This window comes from Schistocerca serialis, chromosome 9 (assembly GCF_023864345.2).
Source record: "Schistocerca serialis cubense isolate TAMUIC-IGC-003099 chromosome 9, iqSchSeri2.2, whole genome shotgun sequence".
NCBI classification, from domain to species: Eukaryota; Metazoa; Arthropoda; class Insecta; order Orthoptera; family Acrididae; genus Schistocerca; species Schistocerca serialis.
In genome coordinates, this window is record NC_064646.1 from 490,271,355 (window position 1) to 490,284,292 (window position 12,938).

Here is a 12,938-nt window from a genome sequence, read left to right on the forward strand (position 1 = left end):
GAAATAAAACTTGTACTCTGGCACTCCATCCGAAAACAGGCTTTATCAAGTCGGTCTTCTCTTATCTGCCTTATATTTTTGTGATTCTGCAAATATTTTGTTATGTCACGACAAATGAAAGTTTCGCCTGACCGCTTTACCGAAAAATAGGAGAAAACATACAGTTTGGATGGCATTTGGAATTTTATCAGACAGCGCAAGTGAACTGGCTGGGAAGCAGCAGGAAAACAGTAATCAGACAGAAACAGTAATTTCGATTAAACTTTATTTTTGGAAGAACGTGCAGTTAATACGAAGTTGTGGAGGCTAAGTGACGCACAGAAACTCCGAATGTTAGCATCGATGCTTGAGGCTGAGTCTTGCAGTAATCGCAGTGTGTGAAGCCATCTTCATTACGGAAGTGGTGGAGCTGGAATCTCTTTGATCGGCTGATCATTTTGTTGGGAACTTTCTGGGCATTCTTTGTCGTAGTATACCTGCAAAAATGAAGAGACTGTTTTTATTTACCCCCACTAAAAACTAAATGAAAATATATAAAATGTTGTAAAAAGTGACTCATATGATTTAAAATGCGAATATATTTTTTCTATATCTCAAATAGAAAAGCTGGTGTCATAACTAGACGAAATCTGCCTTATAAGTATACAGAAATAAATGTATCATTTGTGGGACCAAAACATACAATGTTCACTGAAGCTAAGGGTCTCTGAAGTATCGACATTGCTGTTGTAGTAGTTGTTGTTGTGCTCTTCAATACAAGGACTGATTTGATGCAGCTCTCTACACTAGTCTATCCCGTGCAAGCCTCATCATCTCTGAAAACTGCAGCCTACATCCATCTGATCCTGTCAACCAACCCCTTCTTTTATTCAAGTTGCAAGACAAATTGCTTTTTTTTCTCTATTCGATTCAGTACCTCCTAGTACGTGATACCCTCTTCCCATCAAATATTCAGCAGTCTTCTGTAACGCTATAGTTTAAAACCTTCCATTCTCTTCTTGTCTAAACTGATTACTATTCATGTTTCACTTCCGCACAAGGCTACACTACAGACAAATACCCTCAACTACTTCACTGGAGTAGCGTATTTTGTTTGGGGACCGCGGATAAAATTCAGAAAATAATATTAAGTAAGTGAATGTCATCTCATATAACTTACGATCGCAGGCAAAGTATTGATTAAAAAGTTTGATTATTTCAAATTGTAAGTCTCACATCACAGCATGACGACGAGGTGGTTATCTTTTCGTTATTCGTCATCTTTATTACGATACTTGAAAACTGAGTAACTCACTGCCCGTTGTTCGAATAATTTGCAGTGAATTAAGAATGTGAATTATGACAGCTAATCTAAGGGAAGCAGAAATTGGCAGTCTGAAATTGTCGTCATATTTCTAGGTAGATGAGTCAGTGTGTTCCAAGGCTGCATGCTGCGTCCACTGCCCTTACTGTCACGGAAATGATTTTATGGTAACACTTAAGTGGAATAAATGTATGTCTCACTCACGCCATTTCATTAGTGAGCAGAGCGCCAACAGGACAGGCCTTTACCACCGAACTCCTCGCTTTGAAATCCTGCAACCCTAAGGGTCTCGGCCCAGGCCCTTTCAAGTCCTAAAGACTATCTGATGACTGCTTAGTAACTCCATTTCGAGGGTGTTGCTCATTTAGGCAGTATTTGCCGCAAAATCCAAAGAAAGTTGGAACTAAAGGTGGAAGCGGTAGTAGGATACGGCACATTTCAGGTAAAGATATACAGCTTTCAAATGTTTTTAAACATCTTGTTACTCACATAAAAGACTGAGGAAGAAATACAACCATTGATAGCTGACATACTGGTGTCCAGCATGCCACGACGTTGATCAACTTGAAACTGACTAAAGGGAGACTGAACAAGAATAAACGCGAAATTCCTGCTGAGCTCCTGCCCAATAAATACAGAGACGTTGAATTCAAGTTTGCTTTGTTTTACAAGACAATGTGTATGTGTTTTACGTTCCCCTGAAGTCTCACTGTTTAGTTCTAATATAAGCAATGTTGACATATGTGAAGATACAGGTGTCTCCATAAAAATGTGACTCTATAACTGCACTAAGGGAAAGCTGGACGTGTGCGAACATTTGTGCAACGCGCAAAATAAGTATATGGCCCCTCGCTATCTTCTAATTTTTTAACGTCTGCTCATTACTTATCTCCTTTACGAAATGGTCCCAATAAAAAGATAAAATAAAAGGATATTTCTTTAGGAGCTTAATACTAATATATAATGGAAAAATTCTCAGGAAATTAGCAATAGCTAAATACCCCATATTATTAGAGAGACTGAAGTTGTGTCTAATGGATACAGAAACAAAGGCACCAAATCAGCAATAGCATGAGGAGCATCAAAAACACGAGGAGATACGAACTGGACCAAATATTGCAGAAAATAAAGTACGTCACACTGCCCTTGCGCAAACATTAACATTGTGTGCTACTTGTACGGGAACTGTGTGCAAAACGCTTCCCAAAAATGTTAAACAAACTCAGGTATTTTGATGCTACAAAACTTTTATGCTATAATTCATAAACACTGTTTACGTACGGTACTAGTATTTCCTTTATTTTGCACGTTGTTGTTGTTGTGATCTTCAGTCCTGAGACTGGTTTGATGCAGCTCCCCATGCTACTCTATCCTCTGCAAGCTGCTTCATCTCCCTGTACTTACTGCAACCTAGATCCTTCTGAATCTGCTTAGTGTATTCATCTCTTGGTCTCCTTCTACGACTTTTACCCTCCACAACTGCTAAATTTGTGATCACTTGATGCCTCAGAACATGACCTACCAACCGGTCCCTTCTTCTAGTCAAGTTGTGCCACAAACTCCTCTTCTCCCCAATTCTACTCAATACCTCCTCATTAGTTATGTGATCTACCCATCTAATCTTCAGCATTCTTCTGTAGCACCACATTTCGAAAGCTTCTATTCTCTTCTTGTCCAAACTATTTATCATTCATGTTTCACTTCCGTACATGGCTACACTCCATACAGATACTTTCAGAAACGACTTCCTGACACTTAAATCTATACTCGATGTTAACAAATTTCTCTTCTTCAGAAACGCTTTCCTTGCCACTGCCAGTCTACATTTTATATCCTCTCTACTTCGACCATCATCAGTTATTTTGCTCCCCAAATAGCAAAACTCCTTTACTACTTTAAGTGTCTCATTTGCTAATCTAATGCCCTCAGCATCAACCGACTTAATTGCATTACATTCCATTATCCTCGTTTTGCTTTTGTTGATGTTCATCTTATATCCTCCTTTCAAGACACTGTTCATTCCGTTCAACTGCTCTTCCAAGTCCTTTGCTGTCTCTGACAGAATTACAATGTCATCGGCGAACGTCAAAGTTTTTATTTCTTCTCCATAGATTTTAACACCTACTCCGAATTTTTCTTTTGTTTCCTTTACTGCTTGCTCAATATACAGATTGTATAACATTGGGGAGAGGCTACAACCCTGTCTCACTCCTTTCCCAACCACTGCTTCCCTTTCATGTCCCTCGACTCTTATAACTGCCATCTGGTTTCTGTACAAATTGTAAATAGCCTTTAGATCCCTGTATTTTACCCCTGCCACCTTTAGAATTTGAAAGAGAGTATTGCAGTCAACATTGTCAAAAGCTTTCTCTAAGTCTACAGATGCTAGAAACGTAGGTATGCCTTTTCCTTAATCTTTCTTCTAAGATAAGTCGTAGAGACAGTATTGCCTCACGTGTTCAAACATTAATACGGAATCCGAAATGATCTTTCCCGAGGTCGTCTTCTACCAGTTTTTCCATTCGTCTGTAAAGAATTCGCGTTACTATTTTGCAGTTGTGACTTATTATAATTCGGTAATTTTCACATCTGTCAACACCTGCTTTCTTTTGGATTGGAATTATTATATTCTTCTTGATGTCTGAGGGTATTTCGCCTGTCTCATTTTGCACGTAACGTGTCAATAAGTTCCAATAAGTAAATGCTGCCTGTGCTTAAAGAATTCAGTTTTTTTAATTATTCTTTTTTATCAACTAACAATTGTCCTTATCGACTAAAAAATATATTTTAAGTAAAATTTATTTATTTTTTCATAAATATAATCTAAAATTATACATAAACATAAAACATCTCACAAGTGGAGCACAGTTGTCAAAAAAGAGAGGGACAAAGTTGTGAAAGACCAGTCACTGGTCACCTCAGTGCTGAATGTTGTTAAAGCTTCTAAACCCTTCATCCCTTCAGCATCAAGTTTTCAAAAAGCATCAGACCAAAACGACATGCGAAAGATATAAAATTACCTCAATTCTGGAGTGAATACATACATAACGCAAAAACAGCCACACGCATGGAAATTGAAGAACCAGAGAGAGAGGACGTATGCGAAGAAACTGAAAATCTCAAAGGAATTATCTTGCTGCCAAAGTACTTATTTCTGCAACGGATACGTATGACAAAGTTGGTAATACTGTGGCAAAAAGTGGAACTATCAACAAGAAAAAAAAAACTGTGCCTGGAGAGAAGGCTGCAGGGCCTTTGCAACAGGAACGGAGAAGGTCAACGTCACAGTGCATCGACAGGTTTCTGCGAGAAACAGGTACACGTTGCAAAATCGTGAAACGTATATCAGAACGCTCTGCTCTTTTAGAGCACAGCTATCTGATCAGATCTGTGAAGCGGAAACTTCCAACTACTGGACAAAAGAATGGTTTACAATTATAATGAGATTTCTGTAGATGGTATCTTCGCAGAAATTCCACGCCTAACAAGATATCTTGCTACTAACAAGATATCTTGCTAGCTACCAAAGTTCTAAGAAACAGAGCCTGTTGGTTGGACACATTTAAGGGTATTACTGTTCGTAACTGAATATTTTTCCGAATTTCATTTTGACATAGAGATTTCTCGGGAGGATCATGAGAGATGAGTTTTTCATAACTCGAACTAATTAAGAATCACCTTAGGTCTAGTACGAGTCAAGCTCTGCTCTCTAGTTTGCTAGTTTTGACAATCGAAAGGAGTACAGCTACAGGTGATAATTTTGACCCAAAATTTAAAAGTTCGCTTCACAGTTAGAAGGTTCATATTTTGGATCTGTAGCTCTTGTATTTCTTTCCGTGTTTGCAGTTAAATTATTGGATAAAGGTTCCGCCTTTTATGCAAAAAAAAAACGTTATTTTTTCGTTATCCAAAGATATTTCGGCACCTCTATGGCATCATCATGGGTTTTGTCTATTGAAAACTGTAAAAAATGAATATATTTTAGGCTGTAGCTGATCTGTCAAAGTGAGGTCTAAATAAGGTTTTTGTTCATTTTTCTTCTTACCGTGATTTTACAGTATATGGTTTTGCAGGACCATCTGTATGGTGTTCTGCATTGATACCTTGTCATCTGCAAACCAAGCGATGCAAGCATGAATTTCATTGGCAAGTTAACACATCCCTTGCTTTTTAAGAAACGTTATTTTTTCATGGCAAAATGTTTTGCGTATATATTCGTTATTACTCACGTTTTGTTGTGCCTGATCCTTCTTCTTTCGCATTCAGAGAGCTGCACACACATATTAATGTACTTTGCGTAATTTCGGTTTTACAAATGCCTTTTCACTTCGCAAACCGCTGTGAGCACTACGTTGTTGTGTACCCTAATTCCATCGGTGTACATTACTTCCCGAGAGATTTTGGCGCCGAATTTGAATTTTGTTTACTTTGTCTCTCTCTTTCCTGTCTTTCTCTCTCTCTCTCTCTCTCTCTCTCTCTCTCTCTCACTCTGTGTGTGTGTGTGTGTGTGTGTGTGTGTGTGTGTGTGTGTGTGTGTGTGTTTTAATTTCCTTTAGCTGTTGATGTTGCCTTTTCTGTAAAGTCCCTTCAATTTGTTAAATAATGTGCCTTTACATAGTGTAGTGTTTTCATTTAAAATTTGTATGCCTTCTGTACGCGGAAGCCCTTTTCTACTGTCAGTTTGTGGTATAAACTGTGGCCAGATTTAAGTTTGTTTGTTTTTTTTTTTTTTAATCTGTTGCTATTGTAGTTGGGTTTTGGTTACGGGCTATTAGGCGGTGAGGGAATGAGCTATAGATGCAATTACTTTTTATGGCTGTGAGGTGTTCTGAGTATCTTGTTTAAAAGTTCCTGCATGTTTGTCCTATGTATACTTATTGGCAAGCGTTGCATGCGAGTTCTTGTATTCCTGCTCCGTTGAATTTGTCTGTGGGTATCTGCTGTGTTCTGAATTTTTCTGTGTTGTGTTGACTGTACTGTATCCTATCTGAAGTCTATGTTTATTCAATATGTTGCCTATTCTGTTGACAGTTCTGTTATTGTAGGTGAGAATGTGCCATTTCGTTTTGTGTGTGTGTTGTTGCACTCTTGTATATTGCATGTGGTCATTGTCTGTATTTTGTGTTGATACGGGCTGTGTAAGATATTGTGTCTGTGTCGCATGTTCGTTCCATTACTGATTACGAATATGTTGGTTTAATTTCTCTACCAAATGGGGCTTGTAACAATTTTCCTTTGCTACACACCAAGCATCATATAATTTGATGGCACATTGTATTCCAATAAATTAAACAATCAACCTCGACTCAGTCAACAAGGAAATCCACCAGTATCACACATTAATGAAACAGCAACAACATTTAAGAGTGTAACAGCACAAAATTCCCAGGTTCAACAAAAAATTTTATTCCCAAAATAAAGGCCTGCCAATTGGATTACCAATTAGTTACCTGGTGGTGAACATATTCATGAACAATTTACAGAACAGGATCTCCAGATACATAATAAGGCCAAAAAAGTCCAACGTATATACTGGTACCGTCACATCGATGTCATAATATGCCTGACTAATGAACCATACATACATATAGAACAGCTACACAATGAAATAAGCAACTTACACCCAAAACTGCAATTCCCTTTAGAAAAAGAAACAGACAACACACTAAATTTTATAGATATCCCCATACGAATAACGAAAAACATCCATGACTTCACAATATTCAGAAAATCGATAACTATAAGCATCAAAGCATCACCATTCACAATCTGTCGAACCACCCAGTAGCACACAAACAAGAAGCTTCAGATCATGCTCCGCAGACTGAACAGAATATCATTTATTGGAAAACAAGTTACAATGATGTGGCATCAAATGATCTGATGCTTGATGTGTAGTAGAGGAAACTGGTTACAAGCCTCATACGATAGAGAAATTAAATCAATGCACTTGTAAACAGAAAAGGAACGAACGCAAGACAGACACAAAATCTTACACAACCCTTACCAACACAACATACAAACAATGACCAAATGCAAGGTACAAAAGTGCAACAATACACACACGAAATAAAATGGCACATTCTCACCTACAATAACAGAACTGTCCACAGAATAGGCAATATACTGAAGAAACACGGATTTCAGATAGAACACAGGACAGACAATACAACACAGAAAAAACTCAGAACACGGAAGACACACACAGATAAATTCAACAGATCAGGAAATATTAACTCACAAGCAGCACTTGCCAATTAGATAGAAAAAACATGCAAAACTTTTAAACAAGACACTCAGAACACCTCAGAGCCCTAAAAGGTAACAATACCTAGAGCACATTTACTGACGACCTAACAGTCCGTAACCAACACACAATTACAATAGCAACAGATTTAAAAATACTTACATCCGGCCACAGTCTACACCACAAACTGACAGTAGAAAAGAAATTTCACATATAAGAGGCAACAGCAGAAGGTAAACAAGTTTTAAATGAAAACACTGCAATCTGTAAAGGCACATTATTTGCCACATTGAAGGAACTTTACAGAAAAGGCAACACAAACAGCTAAAGGAGCTTACACACATACACACATACGTGCAGGGACGTGCGCGCACGCGAGCGCACACACACACACGCGCACACACACACACACACACACACACACACACACACACACACACACACACACACACACACGCAGAATGAGAGAGAAAAAGTAAACAAAATTCAAATTCGGCGCCAAACTCTCTCGGGAGCAAATGAACGCCGACGGGGTTAAGAAGCACAACAACTTAGTGCTTACCGCCTTTTGTGAAATGAAAAGGCATTTGTAAAACCGAAATTACGCAGAGTACTGCCAACTGTGGTTGCACCCACGGTACGTCTGTCTGTATTGATGCACGTTACAAACTCCTCTCAGTGAGGTCTGTGGTTCATGGTGTGACGGCATAAAAATATTATTAAATTATCAAGATGAGTTAAAACATGTTTTCTATTTTTCCTATATATTTTCAATTTTCCTTTCACAGACTACTATTGTAAAGAAGTTAGTAATGAAACATGTCAGAGTTTATTTAGGCACATATATATTAATTAATAACTGCTTTAATATTCACTTTTCCCGAAGCGTAATGTCCCCCTCCAACTATGATGCACTATTTGGTATTGCAATAAGTCCCAGGTTAGTTCTTGTAGTCTTGGGTGGCCTTTGCTTAATGAATATTGCATACGTTTGGCATTCAATAAGAAATATGCGGAATTTGTTGTGGCACGTCGTGGAATATTCCATCCTCCACCCTTGTAGTTTCACGGAGTTCCGAGAGGTGGCGGTTCTATACAGGGTGGTCCATTGATCGTGACCGGGCCAAATATCTCAAGAAGTAAGCGTCAAACGAAAAAACTGCAAAGAACTAAACTTGTCTAGCTCGAAGGGGGAAACCAGATGGCGCTATGGTTGGCCCGCTAGATGGCGCTGCCATAGGTCAAACGGATACCAACTCCGTTTTTTTTTTAAATAGGAACAATCATTTTTTTATTACATATTCGTGTTGTACGTAAAGAAATATGAATGTTTCAGTTGCACCACTTTTTTCGCTTTGTGATAAATGGCGTTGTAATAGTCACAAGCATATGATCCACAATTTTACTCGAAAAGTTGGTAACAGGTACGTTTTTTAAATTAAAATATAGAACATAGGTACATTTGAACGTTTTATTTCGGTTGTTACAATGTGATACATGTACCTTTGTGAACTTATCATTTCTGAGAACGCGTGCAGTTACAGCGTGATTACCTATAAATACCACATTAATGCAATAAATGCTCAAAATAATGTCCGTCAACCTCAATGCATTTGGCAATACGTATAACGACATTCCTCTCAACAGCGAGTAGTTCGCCTTCCGTAGTCCTCGCACATGCATTGACAATGCGATGACGCATGTTGTCAGGCGTTGTCGGTGGATCACGATAGCAAATATCCTTCAACTTTCCCCACAGAAAGAAATCCGGGGACGTCAGGTCCGGTGAACGTGTGGGCCATGGTATGGTGCTTCGACGAAATGAAATATGCTATTCAATACGGCTTCAACCGCACGCGAGCTATGTGCCAGACATTCATCATGTTGTATGTACATCGCCATTCTGTCATGCAGTGAAACATCTTGTAGAACATTATGTAGGAAATCAGCATACATATCACCATTTAGATTGCCATCGATAAAATGGGGGCGAATTATCCTTCGTCCCATAATGCCGCATCATAGATCAATCCGCCAAGGTCATTGATGTTCCACTTGTCGCATCCATCGTGGATTTTCCGTTGCCCAATAGTGCATATTATGCCGATTTACGTTACCGCCGTTCGTGAATGACGCTTCGTCGCTGAATAGAACGCGTGCAAAAAATTTGTCATCGTCCGGTCATTTCTCTTGTGCCCAGTGGCAGAACTGTACACGACGTTCAAAGTCGTCGCCATGCAATTCCTGGTGCATAGAAATATGGTCCGGGCGACAATCGATGTTGATGTAGCATTCTCAACAACGAATTTTTCTTGATTCCCGATTCTCGCGCAATTTGTCCGCTATTGATGTGCGGATTAGCCGCGACAGCAGCTGAAACACCTACTTGGACATCATCATTTGTTTGAGGTCGTGGTGGACGTTTCACATGTGGTTGAACACTTCCTGTTTCGTTAAATAACGTAACTATCCGGCGAACGGTCCGGACACTTGAATGATGTCGTCCAGGATACCGAGTAGCATACATACCACACGCCCGTTAGGCATTTTGATCACAATAGCCATACATCAACACGATATCGACCTTTTCCGCAATTGGTAAACGGTCCATTTTAACACGCGTAATGTATCACGAAGCAAATACCGTCCGCACTGGCGGAATGTTACGTGATACCATGTAATTATACGTTTGTGAGTATTACAGTGCCATCTATCACAAAGCGAGAAAAGTGGTCCAACTAAAACGTTGATATTTCTTTACGTACTGCACGATATGTAATAAAAAATGGGGGTTCCTATTTTAAAAAAAACGCAGTTAATATGCGTTTGATCTATGGCAGCGCCATCTAGCGGGTCAAGCATAGCGCCATCCGGTTTCCGCCTTCAAGCTAGACGAGTTTCGTTCGTTGCAGTTTATTCGTTTGATGCTTATTTCGTGAGATATTTGTCCCGGTCACTATCACTGGACCATCCTGTATATGGCTTTGAAAATGGCGTCTGTAGCGGATGTGCGTTGCAAGCAGAGACGTGTCATTGTGTTTCTTTCAGCGGAAAACAAGAGCACTCAGATATTCACAGACGCTTGCAGAGTGAACCGCTGGGTGAGGCGTACGTCGTCATCGCAAAAAAGGTCGCGCAAACCAGTCCATCTCCCGTGCGCCCACCGGCTGTACACAGCTGTGGCTCCAGCAGTGCTGGAACGTGCGGCAGTGTGTCGCGTCCAGGGAGCGGTACAGACACTCAGTGCACTGGAGACTGGAGAAGGTCCGTCCAGTCAGCTAACGTGGGGATGGCTAACGGGAAGTCTGAAAGAGTTATAGAAAGCTGACGGGTAATAATCGAGCAAAGGTAAGACTTGAATAACTGCAGTCTTTAATTGCTCATCTGAATCACTTTGGATAATGACTTGAATGAAATTACAGTAGTCCTGATTGCAAAGTCCCATGGAGGGAGGTACACGGCTACGTATGAGCGTGAGGAGAACCAGGGCAAATACAAAAAGTCCAGCTCGCAGGCCAGAGCTATACAGGTCCCTCTTGGACCGCTGTCTCTTCTGAACTGTCCCACGAGCTACGCCACCTCCGCCTTTGTACTGTGCGGGCAGACCACACTGCTGACGCTTCTGGACACTGTCAAGTGCGGCCTCAAGTACGACCACATCACGGTCACCGCCAACGCACTGCGGCCCTCGCGGCTCAACAAGTCAGCTCACGTGATACCTCGTGAGTGTACATAACATTTATGGCCAACGCCCAAACCCACGCCCTTCCTGTGGCGTCTCCTTTGAACTCTCAGAACTTTCAAGGTAAGTTATTCGTTCTGGCTCCTGTTCGGTAGCCTTCCAGGTGTTGCATTTTTTTAAATATGCGACAATTCTCTTTCGAGGTGATCGTCTAATCACGATCAAACACCTCGCTGCCGGCCGGAGTGGCCGAACGGTTCTAGGCGCTACAGTCTGGAAACGCGCGACCGCTACGTTCGCAGGTTCGAATCCTGCCTCGGGCATGGATGTGTGTGATGTCCTTAGGTTAGGTTTAAGTACTTCTAAGTTCTAGGGGACTGTTGACCACAGCAGTTAAGTCCCATACTGCTCAGAGCCAAACACCTCGCTGATCTACTGGATGTCTCTGTTGGCAGTGCTGACACATTCGTCCACAGTGGCGGCTCATAGTTGTATACTCTGAATTAGCGTGTGCTGTACATGGTTCATATGACTCTAAGCCTTATGTGACTTAACATCTGTGGTCATCAGTCACCTAGACATACAACTACTTGAACCTAACCAACCTACGGACATCACACACATCCATGCCTGAGGCAGGATTCGAACCTTCGACCATAGCAGCAGCGCGTTTCCGGTCTGAGGCGCCTAGAAACGCTCGGTCACAGCGGCCTGTCATATGCTGTATAATAGTTATGCTTATCAACATATTTTACAAATGGTTCAAATGGCTCTGAGCACTATGGGACTTAACATCTATGGTCATCAGTCCCCTAGAACTTAGAATTAATTAAACCTAACTAACCTAAGGACAGCACACAACACCCAGCCATCACGAGGCAGAGAAAATCCCTGACCCCGCCGGGAATCGAACCCGGGAACCCGGGCGTGGGAAGCGAGAACGCTACCGCACGACCACGAGATGCGGGCAACATATTTTACAGCTTCAACTGCTGTCAATAATAATAATTATAATAATAATAATATCAGTAATAATAATAATATTAATAATAATGTTAATAATGTCCATAATTTGAAAAAGGGATGAATTGTTTCTGTGGAATTCTGTTGTTTTGTACATAATTGAGCAGTGGCTGGCTCGCGTCATGCCTTGTTTTTTATCATTGGTTGCAGTCCAGTGGTGCCTTATTTCTTCTTCGGTTATCGCCATAACGTTGCTGTCTTCTCTCCGTTAGAGCCAGCAGCAGAGTGTATCGATACTAGTACTGCCGTACTGTCTTTGGTGTGGCGGATATATTTTCCTACTGTACGGTGTGTGGCATTCGGTCGGTTGGGGCAGAGCAGTGAGGAAGTCTCCGTGGCGCGTTGTCAGGCCGGAGCCGCTGGCGGCGTGCTCGCGCGGTTGGAGTTGTGAGGCGCTTCTTGCGAGGGTTACACAAATCGTCGCCCACCGATCCTGGACACGAAGGTTGAGTGCTCACTCATCCTACTATCAAGCCTCAACTACTATCACATCTCTTCGTTTGAGCCTGGTTTTCGCTTTCTGGGAGATTCCCACGAGCAACAACGTGTGTGCTTTGAAGTTGGCTAGAATTGCAGCCGTCCTCCTGTGTGGTTTTTAACTTAATTTAATTCAGTCCTTCATTAATGAAGTGTACCTGCGGTCTCTTCTGACTTGTGGCCGTTGACGTTCCGGTGACCTGCCC

The 12,938-nt window shown here is 41.0% G+C and overlaps 1 protein-coding gene across 1 annotated transcript in view; it reads right to left on the reverse strand.

The window, feature by feature from the left end:
• Positions 1 to 341: 341 nt before the first annotated feature.
• Positions 342 to 12,938, reverse strand: part of LOC126419730 (uncharacterized) — a 203,762-nt gene continuing 191,165 nt past the window's right edge. The window contains exon 4 of the mRNA XM_050086909.1: positions 342 to 476. The gene's annotated coding sequence lies outside the window, so the exon portion shown is untranslated. The remainder of the gene's footprint in view (positions 477 to 12,938) is intronic.